Raw genomic sequence first — 14,805 nt, forward strand, 5'->3', positions numbered from 1 at the left:
TGTGGCTACAAGAGCAGGTCAGAGGCTAGGAAATCTATGGTGAGTAACTCAAATCCTGACTCCCCAAAAAAGTTAAAGTTTATTTATTAGTCACAAGTAAGGCTTACATTAACACTGCAATGAAGTTACTGTGAAATTCCCCGAATCGCCACAGTCTGCCACCTGTTCAGGTCAACACACCTAACCAGCACGTCTTTCAGAATGTAGGAGGAAACCGGAGCACCCGGAGGAAACCCACGCAGACATGGGGAGAACGTGGAAACTCCACACAGACAGTGACCCAAGCCGGGAATCGAACCCGGGTCCCTGGCGCTGTGAAGCAGCAGTGCTAACCACTTTGCGACCTGCCAGACTGTCCGCCATCCACGAGGCACAAGTCAGGAGTGTGATGGAATACTCTCCACTTGCCTGGATGGGTGCAGCTCCAACAGCACTCAAGAGGTTCGACACCATCCAGGACAGAACAACCCGCTTGATTGGCACCACATCTACAAACATCCATTCCCTCCACCACCAACACTCAGTAGCAGCAGTCTGTACTATCTACAAGATGCACTGCAGCAATTCATCAAGGCTCATTATACAGCACCTTCCAAACCCACAACCATTACTATCTGGAAGGGCAGAGGCAGCAGGTACATGGGAATACCACTTGCAACTTCCCCTCCAAGTTTCCCACCATCCTGACTCGGAAATATATTGGCTGTTCCTTCACTGTTGCTGGGTCAAAATCCTGGAACACTCTCCCTTAACCACATTGTGGGCGTACCTGCACCAGGTACTGTAAGGGTTCAAGGCGATGGCTCACCACCATCTTCTCAAGGCTAATTAGGGGTGGTCAATAAATGCCCACACCCCATAAATGAATTATAAGAAAACACTTACCGAGAAAAAGTATAGCTATAGCATAGTAAAAAATCTCTTCTGATTTTCTTTGCTCTTAGCTCTGACGAAAGGTTATCTCGACTCAAAATGTGGGCTCGATTCTCTCTCCACAGATGCCGTCAGGCCTGCAGAGATTTTCCAGCATTTTCCTGCTTTTGTATTAAAAAACACTTCTCAGCTGAAACACGCACCCACCATCTTTGAATATTTTAAAGACAGAGTTGGATAGATGTCGGATTAACAAGGGGGTGAAAGGTGATTGGGGAGGAGGCAGGAATGTTGGGTTGTGGTTCCAATCAGATCTTATTGGATGGTGGAGCAGGCTCGAGGGGCCAAGTGGTCTACTCCTGCTCCTAATTCGTACGTTTGTAAAACAAATGGCATTTGAGTCGTGTTAAATTAATCTTCGGGTTTTAAAAATCAGCCTAGATTTATCTTCCAATGTGAGATAATTATCACAAATGTAAATTCAAGAGACTCTGATCTAAACGTTGAGGAATATTGATTTAAACGATGAGGAATATTGATTTAAACGATGAGGAAGGATGTTCTTGCTCTCGAGGGACTGCAGCGAAGGTTTACCAGGCTGATTCCGGGGATGGCGGGACTGATGTATGAGGAGAGATTGACTAGGTTAGGATTGTTTTCACTGGAGTTCAGACGAATGAGGGGGGTAATCTCATAGAGATTTATAAAATTCTAACAGGACTAGACAGGGTGGATGCAGGGAGGATGTTCCTGATGGTGAGGGAGTCCAGAACCAGGGGTCACAGTCTGAGGATTTAGGGTAGACCATTTAGGAAAGAGATGAGGAGACACTTCTTCACCCAGAGAGTGGTGAACCTGTGGAATTCATTACCACAGGAAGTAGTTGATGCCAAAACATCGAATGTATTCAAGAGGCGGCTGGATATAGCACTTGGGGCGAATGGAATCAAAGGTTATGGGGAGAAAGCAGGATTAGGCTATTGAGTTGGACGATCAGCCATGATGGTGATGAATGGCGGAGCAGGTTTGATGGGCCAAATGGCTTCCTCCTGCTCCTATCTTCTGTGTTTCTATGTAAACAAGCAGCAGTAATGGTTTCTTGGCCAAAAAGCTCTGAAACAGCAACGTGAACCTTCCTTCCCCTTTCCCACACTGTGGGCGGGATTTTCCAGCCACACTTGTCCAAAGGCCGGAAAATCCTGCCCGAGGTCAATGGGCGTTTGCTGGTCCGTTTCCCACCCATTACTGCGGCCGGTGGGACAGGGAAACTCCGGCCCACTGGGTCTCCTGCATTCCAGTTTACCTCAAATACGGGTTTCCATCAATTCAGCGGACAGTGGATTGCGAACCGTCTCTGCGGAATGTAAGGAATCACCACAGAATGACCAATATCAGCATCAGTATCTTTCACTCACAAAGGCAAGAAGCAAAACCTACTGCAGTTGACAGGCAATTTGTGCAACTGTATTGCTGTCTCCTTGGCAACAAAACGCGAGCCATTTTGCACTGTTACAAGTCAACCATTAAACTATTACGAAGGTAAAGAAATCTACCTTCAAATGTAGTCTCCTCTATACCGACCTCCAGAGGCAGCAATTTGGAACAGTTATGTATTACATAACACTTGTTTTTGTGCATGTGTGCACCACTGCTTCAGTGAGGGAAAGCACTGCTGCCTCACAGCGTCAGAGACCCGGGTTCGATTCCGGTCACTGTCTGTGTGGAGTCTGCACGTTCTCCCCGTGTCTGCGTGGGTTTCCTCCGGGTGCTCCGGTTTCCTCCCACACTCCAAAGATGTGCTGTGGTGGACTGACCATGAGAAATTGCCCCTTAGTGTCCCAAGATGTGCAGGTTAGAGGGATTAGCGGGGTAAATATGTGAGGTTACAGGGATTGGGCCTGGGTGGGATTGTTGTCCGTGCAGGCTCAATGGGCCGAATGGCCTCCTTCTACACTGTAGGATTCTGTGATTTCTATGAAATGTGTGTGGTTACGGGGATAGGGCGGAGGAGTGGGACTGGCTAAGATGTGCAGACTCGAAGGGCCAAATAGCCTCCATCTGCTCTGTAGGAATTCTATGATTCAATGGAATTCAACAATTATTTTCTTTGAACTGACTTGTGATTGCCTCGCACAATTTATTCCAAGCTGAGTTGGACCAATTTTTGATCGACAACGGAGTTAGGAGTTACAAGGGAATCGGACCAGGAAAGTGCAGCTGAGACCACAACCAGAGAAGCCATGAACCTATCGAATGGCAGAGCAGGTTCGAGGGGCCAAATGGCCTACTCCCGCTTTTATTTCTCATGTACATCTATCTCAGCCCCTCATAATTTTATACATCTCAAATAAACCTCCCCTCTGAATCCTCGGTTCCAAAGGAAACAACCCCAGCCAACAGAGAAAATACATTAGTTGACCCCCACTCCCATAGTATGTCCCCCGGTGAAGGGGCGAGCAAGTGGGCCATGCAAAATGCCGTCGACTTCACCGAGTCCAGACCTTCCTCCTGCCAGCCAATGGCGAGCCTCGTAGAGGCAACGCTTCTACTTTCTCAGGAGACTAAGGAAATTTGGCATCTCCACTACGACTCTCACCACCCTTTACAAATGCACCATAGAAAGCATTCTTTCTGGTTGTATCACAACTTGGTATGGCTCCTGCTCTGCCCAAGACCGCAAGGAATTACAAAAGGTCGTGAATGTAGCCCAATCCCTCACGCAAACCAGCCTCCCATCCATTGACTCTGTCTACACTTCCCGCTGCCTCGGAAAAGCAGCCAGCATAATTAAGGACCCCACGCACCCCGGACATTCTCTCTTCCACCTTTTTCCGTCAGGAAAAAGATGCAAAGGTCTGTGATCACGTACCAATCGACTCAAGAACAGCTTCTTCCCTGCTGCCGTCAGACTTTTGAATGGACCTCCTAAGTTGATCTTTCTCTACACCCTAGCTATGACTGTAACACTACATTCTGCACTCTCTCCTTTCCTTCTCCCTTATGTATTCTATGAACAGTATGCTTTGTCTGTATAGCACAGAAGGAACAATACTTTTCACTGTATACGAATAAAAATGACCATAATAAATCACATCAAATCCTCCACCGCGGGAAAAAGGGGTGCCACAAAATCCCGGCCACAGGGCGAGATTCTCCAGCCTCCCAGTCGCCTGTCTGCTGCCGGCGGGAGGTGGCGCGTTGTTTGCTTGCGGTGGGATTTTCCAGTCCCGCCGCTGTCAATCTCCATTGCCATTGACGTCACCCCATGCTGGCAGGAAACCCACGAGCGGGGGTGGGCTGCCGGCGGGACTGGAGAATCCAGCCGGAGTGAACGGCCGGAGAATTCCAGCCACTGTCTCCTTCTTTTGTGAATTTCGCTCTTGGTGAATGGTGTCAAAGCTGTGAGTGTGCTTTCGATATATTTTTTTTATACAGCAAACATCAGCAACAATAACTTCTGGGTCACAGTAGAATGGGAACACGGCGCAGAACTGTTTATGCTTCAGCTCCAGTGTACATTAACAGTCCCCAGAGGGGCAATCTTGACTCCACCAGTCTGACATTTACCTTTATCATTTACATCAGAGCGACAAATCTAGCGGCAACTGCGCATTCTAATTCCACACTTCAGATTGCCGGCATCCGCCTACTGGGAACTGCGCGCCGATTGAGTGAAGTGGGTAATTAGGAATCCTATCAGCGAGGAAAGAAACATTTATCTTGACACTTTGGGCTGCAGTCAAACTTCACTTGCGGAGGTGACAAGGTGCCCACCGCGCTCCGAAATGGAAAAGTGCCCAAGCGCTCGTCACATTTTCGAAAGAACGAAATCGTTGACTGCATCATTGAAGGTACCGGCGCGTACAAAATCTCTCGGCTAACGCTTGCAGAATGTGTTCGGTCAAAGAAAAGCATAATGAAAGGCTTGCATTTCCGCAGACGCTTCCAGCGTTCCTGTCTGGCTGACACACCACACAACGTCTCCAACTTGGTGTCCGCCATTCTTTTCTTCTAAAATGGCTACCATTAAAATACACTTCTGCGAACCACCGTCGAACCAGTTCATAGAAATCATAGAATCCCTACAGTGCAGAAAGAGGCCATTTGGCCCATCAAGTCTGCACCCATCACAGATGCTGTTCCCTTCCAGGGCTGCCAACTGCGATTCTCTATATCCTTGGAGGTTTCATCACATGGTTTCCCACACCCCACCATTTTTCGGCCAACATGTCCATTCTTGTGGTGCACTGTCTTCCAAGGCCAATTCATAGAATCCTACAGTGCAGAAGGAGGCCATTCAGCCCATCGAGTCTGCACCGACAACAATCCCACAGGCCCTATCCCTGTAACCCCAGGTATTTACCCTGCTAATCACCCTGACACAAAGGGACAATTTAGCATGACCAATCAACCTGCACATCTTTGTACTGTGGGAGGAAACTGGAGCACCCGGAGGAAACCCACACAGACATGGGGAGAATGTGCAGAATCCACACAGACAGTGACCCGAGCCGGGATTCGAACCCAGGTCCTTGGTTTAATTTATTATTGTCACGTGCATTGGGATACAGTAAGAAGTATTGTTTCTTGCGCTATACAGACAAAGCATACTGTTCATAGAATACATAGGAGAGAAGGAAAGGAGAGGGTGCAGAATACAGTGTTGCAGTCACAGATAGGGTGTAGAGAAAGATCAACTTAATATATGGTAGAACTGTTCAAAAGTCTGATGGCAGCAGGGAAGAAGCTGTTCTCGAGTCGGTTGGTACATGATCTCAGACTTTTGTATCTTTTTCCCGATGGAAGAAGGTGGAAGAGAGGATGTCCGGATGTAATCTGGTGAATCTGTTCTCGAGTTATTTCAGGATCACTATTTATATGTTGTGTACAGCACTCCAGATGTGGCTTTAAAGCTGTGGCAAAACGTTTGCCCTTTATATTTTAGTCTTTTATTTATAAAGGCTAACATTCCATCAGCCTTGTTGATTAATCTTTACCTTAACCACTACATTTTACTGACGCAAGTACACAACCCCCCAGATCCCTCTGGACGCACAGCTTTCCGTCATTTAGAATCGTACAGACGGAGGAGGCATCTTGCGAGAGTCTCTATTACAGACGCAAACAGGTCTTGACACCAGAAAGATAGAAAGATCTCAGCTGTTTTCTGCTTTACACCAACAGTGTTGGCGGCTGCCGTTCCCACAGGCCGGGGATCTCCATGAAGCACTCAACATGCGATAGAACAGAAAGTAGACAAAATAGCAGTGACGCTTCACGGGCACAGGTCAAAGAGGCCAAGATTCGCAAATCTTGTCACACCTCCAAAAATGAGAGGCGCTCCTCCATTATGCGTACTTATAGACTAATGCGCATCTCTAATGTGGCACGGTGACACAGTGGTTGGCACTGCTGCCTCACAGCGCCAGGGACCTGGGTTCAATTCCGGCCTCGGGTGACTGCCTGTGTGGAGTTTGCACGTTCTCCCCATTTCTGCAAGGGTTTCCTCCGGGTGCTCCAGTTTCCTCCTACAGGCCAAAGACGTGCAGGTTAGGTGGATTGGCCATGTTAAATTGCCCCTTAGTTTTAGGGGGACTAGCTAGGGTAAATGCATGGGGTTATGGGGGTAGGGCCTGGGTGGGATTGTGGGCAGTGCAGACCCGGTGTGCTGAATGGCCTCTTTCTGCACTGTGGGATTCTACGAATGCAACTCGCCAGAGTAAGATATGATGTGGAGATGCCGGTGTTGGACTGGGGTGGACAAGATGAGAGGTCATAAGACACTTCCAATCAATTTCAAAATCAATCTGTTGGACTATAACCTGGTGTCGTGTGACCTCTCACCTAGAATAAGATAAGCAAAAAACTACAGGTGAGATTCTCCAGCCTCCCATCCATTAAGGGGCGGCTCGGTGGCACAGTGGTTAGCACTGCTGCTTCACAGCTCCAGGGTCCCGGGTTCGATTCCCGGCTCGGGTCACTGTCTGTGTGGAGTTTGCACATTCTCCTCGTGTCTGCGTGGGTTTCCTCCGGGTGCTCCGGTTTCCTCCCACAGTCCAAAGATGTGCGGGTTAAGTTGATTGGCCATGCTAAAAATTGCCCCTTAGAGTCCTGAAATGCTTAAGTTAGAGGGATTGGCGGGTAAATATGTAGGGATATAGGGGTAGGGCCTGGCTGGGATTGTGGTCGGTGCAGACTCGATGGGCCGAATGGCCTCCTTCTGCACTGTAGGGTTTCTATGATTCCCCCTGCAGCTTGTTTGTCGGTGGTGTCAGGCTGTTCCCCAGCGGCAGAATCGTCTGGTCCCCATCGCTGTCAATGGGAATTCCCATTGAAGCCACCCCATGCCACTGGGAAACACACTGCCGGCAGGACCAGAGAATCCTGCCGGCATGAATGGCCGGAGAACTCCAGCCGACATTTGTCCTTCCCATCTCTTATCCCATTGACACCACGCAAATTCTACGTTAATAACATCAGATGAAATAAGCCACTGATCCGAGTTGGCGAAATGTCTTCCCTCCATCGTGGGCCAAGATATCCACTGTGCAATCTTCAAATATTTATCGTCCACAAGGACTGCTTTTATAGTCCATCTGTTCGTTTTGTTATTAGGTGCATTGTCTTTTTGGAGTATCTCATCGGCTGGTCTGGGAGGAATTTGACGGTAATCTTTATTCGTTCAGGTGGAAAGAAGGATGGATTATAATTTCACCACAATCTCCGTAGCGATTGAATTGGGACGGAAATTCTACCTGGGGGTGCGGTGGGTGGGAAAGCAGTTTGGCTTGGAAACAAACGCAACCCCAGAGCCATACCCGGTGTTAGAAACTTAGGGCGCGATCTTACCTGGTGCTCGCCCAACGCTCTCGCTGCAGCGAGGTCGGAGAATTTGGCAGCCAGCCAATTTGCACACAAGCGGAAGATAACAGCCCTCACTCTGCGGCCGATTTCAAGGGAGACCAACAACACGATTAGATGTCAAAGAAGAGAACGCAGCACAATCCGGAGACCAAACCTGCAGCATGAATACAGCTCACCTACTTAAACTTACGATGCATCCCATCATTGATTTAATACTGAGCAAACATTGTATGGTATTAATTGAAGATTATACTTCCCTTTGTCAACATGTACTCGATCTCATTGACACTCAAAGGCACTAGGAGCTACAGCCTTGTAATTTTAATAGGAAAAGTCGGGTAAGACAACGTGGTGTCAAGTCACAGCTCCCTATTGTGAAGAACTGAGCCACAATTGGCACAGTCAACTGCCTCAAAATTGTTTAAAGTATCACATTTTCCTGAGCACTTCTGGGCAGTTTTATGCAGTGGTTTTAATTATTTGCTATACTAAAATAATGTCTAAAATATTAAAGGGGGGGGATCTTAGCAGTTCATCCCACCATGATCTGCGCATGCCCGATTGCGCCCTCTACTGTGAGCATTTGGCTTTCCGCCTAGCCCCACCTCTCCCCCTGCTGGTGGGAAACAGATGTGCACCATTTTGTGGCATAAGATTTCATTGTGGCCTCGCCGAAAAAACAAATCCGAAACTCTCCTGTTTTCACGTTGGTTTGGCATTTAGAAATCTTTTTGGCAAGATCACACCTAAGACTTTTAAAAAAATTATAATCAGACTTGCTCCAGAATGTACATCCTCTTGAAGCTGTATCTGTACTTGGCATAGACGCTGACCCTGAGGTAGCACATAATCAAAGGGGCTCCCAATACATTTGCAGTCCCGTTGGTTGTCACGACTCCTGCTGAAACATGTCCTTACCCGGTCTGGCCTACATGGGACTCCAGAGCCACAGCAATGTGGTTGACTCTCAACTGCCCTCCAAGGGCAACTAGGGATGGGCAATAAATGCTGGCCAGCCAGCGACTCCCATGTCCCACAAATGAATAAACAATAAATAAGGGTCAATTTAGCATGGCCAATCCACCTAAACTGCACACCTTTGGACTGTGGGAGGAAACCGGAGCACCCGGTGAAAACTCCACACAGACAGTGACCCAAGCCGGGGATTGAACTCACACATAAAGTCACCAGAGGCCGGAATCGAACCCGGGTCCCTGGCGCTGCGAACGCAGCAGTGCTAACCACCGCGCTGCCCATACAGGCGATATGACACAAGCTAGAGAAGTAACAGGGGACTAGTTAGGGTAAAAGGCATGGAATTATGGGGATACGGCCTGGGTGGGACTACAGTTGGTGCAGACTCGATGGGCTGAAAGGCCTTCTCCTACACCGTCGGGAATTCTATGATTCTATTCAGAAATGTACCAGCGCAAAAGGAGGTGAAATCCTCGTGTCAAAACTAGTTAATAAACACAGGCGGCTCCCTGTGAGGAGACGGGAACACTTTGGAATATTATGTTTGATGGAGAGAGAATAGAAATCACAATAGGGCACAACCTCAAGCTAAAGCGATGATCCTTTAAAACAGAGATGAGGAGGAATTTCTTCAGCCAGAGTGTGGTGAATCTGTGGAACTCTTTGCCGCAGAAGGCTGTGGAGGCCAGGTCATTGAGTATCTTTAAGACAGAGATAGATAGGTTCTTGATTAATAAGGGGAACAGGGGTTATGGGGAATAGGCAGGAGAATGGGGATGAGAAAAATATCAGCCATGATTGAATGGCGGAGCCGACTTGATGGGCCGAATGGTCTAATTCTGCTCCTACGTCTTATGGGAGACCCACCCACCCCTCCACAAATTGAGGCCCTTAAATGGGCAACTTATGGGACTCAAGGGCCTCATTCCTCCTCCACTTGAAGCCCCCCATCAGTGGGTGGTGGGGTCCGCCATGCAGGAGGCCTAGAAAACAAACCCTGTTGGCTCTGCTTGTGGGCTTCCAAGTGGAAGTCCTTCATTCAAAGGCAGGAAAATGGGGATGAGAGAAGAATCAGCCATGATTGAATGGTGGAGCAGGCTCGTTGGGCCGAGTGACCTAATTCTGCTCCTATGTCTTATGGTCTTATGGTTTTACATCCTGGGTTGGTTTCTGAAACTGTTAAAACTTTCTTTCAGCATTTATTTAAAAATGGCTCACTGAGGTTGGAAAATGCAGTAATTAGCGTTGCAAAGTCTGACAGCTCCAGAGATACTTTTCCATGTGTCACGAGTTCACTGGGATTTTTTTTGAAATATCAAACTATTGTGCTGCTGGATAAAAGTGACTTTCAAATGGAAGTGACATTATATCAAAGGCTGATGGCAGTGCCCAGTGCGGAACTGTTCCAATTTAAATCTCGCTCCTGAGAATATCAGAAAGGCTCAAGATCAACTAAGCTCACACCCGATGGCGTGCACTGCACTGGGTAACAGCACCTGAAGCAGTTTTCCCTGACATACAACAGAGTAACGAGGAGAATCGCTGACAATGGTCGTTAAGTCTTAAATGAAAAAAAGGCTAACATTTAAAGAACGCCAGTGTCCCAAAGTGCTTCACAACCAAGGAAGTATTTTTTTAAAGTTTAAAGTTTTAAAGTTTATTTATTAGTGTCACAAGTAGGCTTACATTAACACCGCAATGTAGTTACTGTGAAATTCCCCTAGTCGCCACACTCCGGCACCTGTTCGGGTAACACCGAGGGAGAATTTAGCACCTTGCCAGCACGTCTTTCAGACAGTGGGAGGAATCCGGAGCACCCGGAGGAAACCCACGCACACACGGGGAGAATGCGCAAAGTCTGCACAGACCCAAGCTGGGAAGCAAACCGGGGTACCTGGCGCTGCGAGGCAGCAGTGCTAACCACTGCGCTTTTGAAATGTATTCGCTGTTGTAATGTAGGTAATGTGGCAGCTAATCTAAGTCGGTTAGGGTTGTATTCACTGGAGTTTAGAAGAGTGAGAGGGGAATCTCTTAGAAACTTATAAAATTCTAACAAGGTTAGACAGGGTAGATTCAGAAAGAATGTTCCCAATGGTGGGGGAGTCCAGAACTAGGGGTCATAGTTTGAGGATAAAGGGGTAAAACTTTGAGATAAATAAACAAACACCAAGGCTTCTTTAACAGCATCTTCTCAACCCACAACCTCTGCAACCTGGAAGGACAAGGCACATAGATACACCACCACGATTTGGAAATTTCCCTCCAATCCACGACTTGGAAATATATCACTGTTCCGTCACTAGGTCAAAATCTTGGAATTCCCTCCCTAACAGCACTTTGGATGTATTTACATCACGTGGACTGCAGCGATTCAAGGCAGCAGCTCACCACCACCTTCTCAAGGGCAGTTAGGGATGGGCAGTAAAAGCTGGCCAGCCAGCAACGCCCACATTTATTTTATAGGATATGGGTGTTGCTGGCTAGGCATTGATTACCCATCTGGAATTGCCCCTGAGAAGGTGGTGGTGAGCTGCCTTCTTGAACTGCTGCAGTCCATGTCTTGTAGGTACACCCACAGTGCTGTCAGAGAGGGAGTCCCAGAATGTTGATGTGTAATTATGCTATAGTTAAGAAAGCCCACTCACACCTCTACTTGCTCAGAAGACTAAGGAAATTTGGCATGTCCACGACAACTCTCACCAACATTTAAAGATGCACCATAGAAAGCATTCTTTCTGGTTGTATCACAGCTTGGTGTGGGCTCCTGCTCTGACCAAGACCGCAAGGAACTACAAAAGGTCATGAACAAAGCCCAGTCCATCACACAAACCAGTCTCCCATCCACTGACTCTGTCCACACTTCTCGCTGCCTCGGCAAAGCAGCCAGCATAATTAAGGACCCCACGCAGCCCAGAGACACTCTCTCCTCCACCTTCTTCCGTCGGGAAAAAGATACAAAAGTCTGAGATCACAAACCAACCGACTCAAGAACAGCTTCTTCCCTGCTGCCGTCAGACTTTTGAATGGACCCACCTTATATTAAGCTGATCTTTCTATACACCCTAGCTATGACTGTAACACTACATTCTGCACCCTCTCCTTTCCTTCTCCCCTGTGTACTCAATGAACAGTATGCTTTTTCAGTATAGCGTGCAAGAAACAATGCTTTTCACTGTCTCCCAATACATGTGACAATAATAAATCAATAAATAAATCAATAATAAAAACAAGATCAGATCCATATTGAAATACTCAGTGAAGTGTAACTTTCTGTCCTTGAATAGAATCGGCCAGATTAGCTCAGAGAGAATGCACACAGAATTTTATTTGAGTCATGTACAATTCAATAAGCAGACTATCTAAAGAGGGCTTTACTTTGTTTGAAATGCAATAAATCCAGTTATATGCCGAGATGGTACAAAACTCTGCTAAAATGGTTTGTGCAAACTAGTTTCTATTTAAATGTCTCCTGTTTCTGTACAGCTGGCTATGTTCCAGAAACAACATCCACAGTGAAATGGTTACCAGAAAATTTGAAATTACAGTTCTCGCTCTTCAGAGCACCACAGAATCCCTGCAGTGCAGAAAAAAAGACATCCACAGCCCATCGAGTCTGCACCGACTCTCCAAAAGAACATCCCACTGAGACCCCCATAACACTGCGCATTTACTGTGGCCAATCCGTCTACCCTACACATCTTTGGACACGAAGGGGCAATTTAGTATGGCCAATCCCGCTAACCTACACATCTTTGGACACTGAGGGACTGTAACTTGTATGTGATTACCTACCATTTAGCAATTTGTAAGTGATTACAAGACAATTTAACATGGCCAATCCATCTAACCTACACATCTTTGTGTGACTTTAGGGAAATTTCACAGTAACTTCATTGCACTGTTAATGCAAGCCTTATTTGTGACTAATAAATAAGTAACTTTACTTTGAACACTAAGGGGCAATTTAGCATGACCAATCCAACGAACCCAAACATCTTTCAACACTAAGGGGCAATTTAGCATGGCCAATCCACCGAACATGCACATCTTTGGACTGTGGGAGGAAACCGAGGCACCCGGAGGAAACCCACGCAGACACGGGGAGAATGTGCAAACTCCACACAGACAGTCACCCGACTGAACATAGAACATAGAACATTACAGCGCAGAACAGGCCCTTCGGCCCACGATGTTGCACCGACCAGTTAAAAAAAAAAAAAACTGTGACCCTCCAACCTAAACCAATTTCTTTTCGTCCATGAACCTATCTACGGATCTCTTAAACGCCCCCAAACTAGGCGCATTTACTACTGATGCTGGCAGGGCATTCCAATCCCTCACCACCCTCTGGGTAAAGAACCTACCCCTGACATCGGTTCTATAACTACCCCCCCTCAATTTAAAGCCATGCCCCCTCGTGCTGGATTTCTCCATCAGAGGAAAAAGGCTATCACTATCCACCCTATCTAAACCTCTAATCATCTTATATGTTTCAATAAGATCCCCTCTTAGCCGCCGCCTTTCCAGCGAAAACAATCCCAAATCCCTCAGCCTCTCCTCATAGGATCTCCCCTCCATACCAGGCAACATCCTGGTAAACCTCCTCTGCACCCTCTCCAAAGCCTCCACATCCTTCCTGTAATGTGGGGACCAGAACTGCACACAGTACTCCAAGTGCGGCCGCACCAGAGTTGTGTACAGTTGCAACATAACGCTACGACTCCTAAATTCAATCCCCCTACCAATAAACGCCAAGACACCATATGCCTTCTTAACAACCTTATCTACTTGATTCCCAACTTTCAGGGATCTATGCACACATACACCTAGATCCCTCTGCTCCTCCACACTATTCAAAGTCCTCCCGTTAGCCCTATACTCAACACATCTGTTATTCCTACCAAAGTGAATTACCTCACACTTCTCCGCATTAAACTCCATCCGCCACCTCTCGGCCCAACTTTGCAACCTGTCTAAGTCTTCCTGCAAACTACGACACCCTTCCTCACTGTCTACCACACCACCGACTTTGGTGTCATCAGCAAATTTGCTAATCCACCCAACTATACCCTCATCCAGATCATTAATAAATATTACAAACAGCAGTGGCCCCAAAACAGATCCCTGAGGTACACCACTTGTAACCGCACTCCATGATGAATATTTACTATCAACCACCACCCTCTGTTTCCTATCCGCTAGCCAATTCCTGATCCAATTTCCTAGATCACCCCCAATCCCATACATCTGCATTTTCTGCAGAAGCCTACCATGGTGAACCTTATCAAACGCCTTACTAAAATCCATATATACCACGTCCACTGCCTTGCCCCCATCCACCTCCTTGGTCACTTTCTCAAAAAACTCAATAAGGTTAGTAAGGCACGACCTACCTGCCACAAAACCATGCTGACTATCACCTATCAATTCATTACTCTCCAAATAACTATAAATCCTATCCCTTATAATTTTTTCCAACATCTTGCCGACAACAGAAGTGAGACTCACCGGTCTATAATTCCCGGGGAAGTCTCTGTTCCCCTTCTTAAACAATGGGACAACATTCGCTAACCTCCAATCTTCTGGTACTATACCAGAGGCCAACGACGACCTGAAGATCAGAGCCAGAGGCTCTGCAATCACTTCTCTTGCCTCCCAGAGAATCCTTGGATAAATCCCATCCGGACCAGGGGATTTATCTATTTTCAGACCCTCCAGAATATCCTGCACATCCTCCTTATCAACTGTAATATTGTCTATTCTACTCCCTTGCAACCCAGTGTCCTCCTCAGCTATATTCATGTCCCCTTGCGTGAACACCGAAGAGAAATATTGGTTCAATGCTTCACCAATCTCCTCCGGTTCCACACATAACTTCCCTCTGCCATCTATAACTGGCCCTAAACTTGCCCTAACCAACCTTCTGTTCTTGACATACCTATAGAACGCCTTAGGATTCTCTTTAACCCTATCCGCCAAAGTCTTCTCATGTCCCCTTTTAGCCCTTCTAAGCTCGCTCTTCAACTCCCTCTTAGCCAATCTAAAGCTTTCTAGTGCACTACCCGAGTGCTCACGTCTCATCCGAACATAAGC

At 47.1% G+C, this 14,805-nt stretch overlaps 1 protein-coding gene across 5 annotated transcripts in view; it reads right to left on the bottom strand.

The window, feature by feature from the left end:
* Positions 1–14,805, bottom strand: part of LOC144506952 (alpha-(1,6)-fucosyltransferase) — a 646,707-nt gene that overhangs the window by 247,901 nt on the left and 384,001 nt on the right. The window contains exon 1 of one of the 5 annotated variants that reach the window (XM_078233390.1): positions 886–906. The exons of the other annotated variants lie outside the window; for them this stretch is intronic. The gene's annotated coding sequence lies outside the window, so the exon portion shown is untranslated. Of the gene's footprint in view, positions 1–885; positions 907–14,805 lie in introns of those variants that run through there. 5 annotated transcript variants of the gene reach the window in all.

Source organism: Mustelus asterias, chromosome 18 (assembly GCF_964213995.1).
Source record: "Mustelus asterias chromosome 18, sMusAst1.hap1.1, whole genome shotgun sequence".
NCBI lineage: Eukaryota > Metazoa > Chordata > Chondrichthyes > Carcharhiniformes > Triakidae > Mustelus > Mustelus asterias.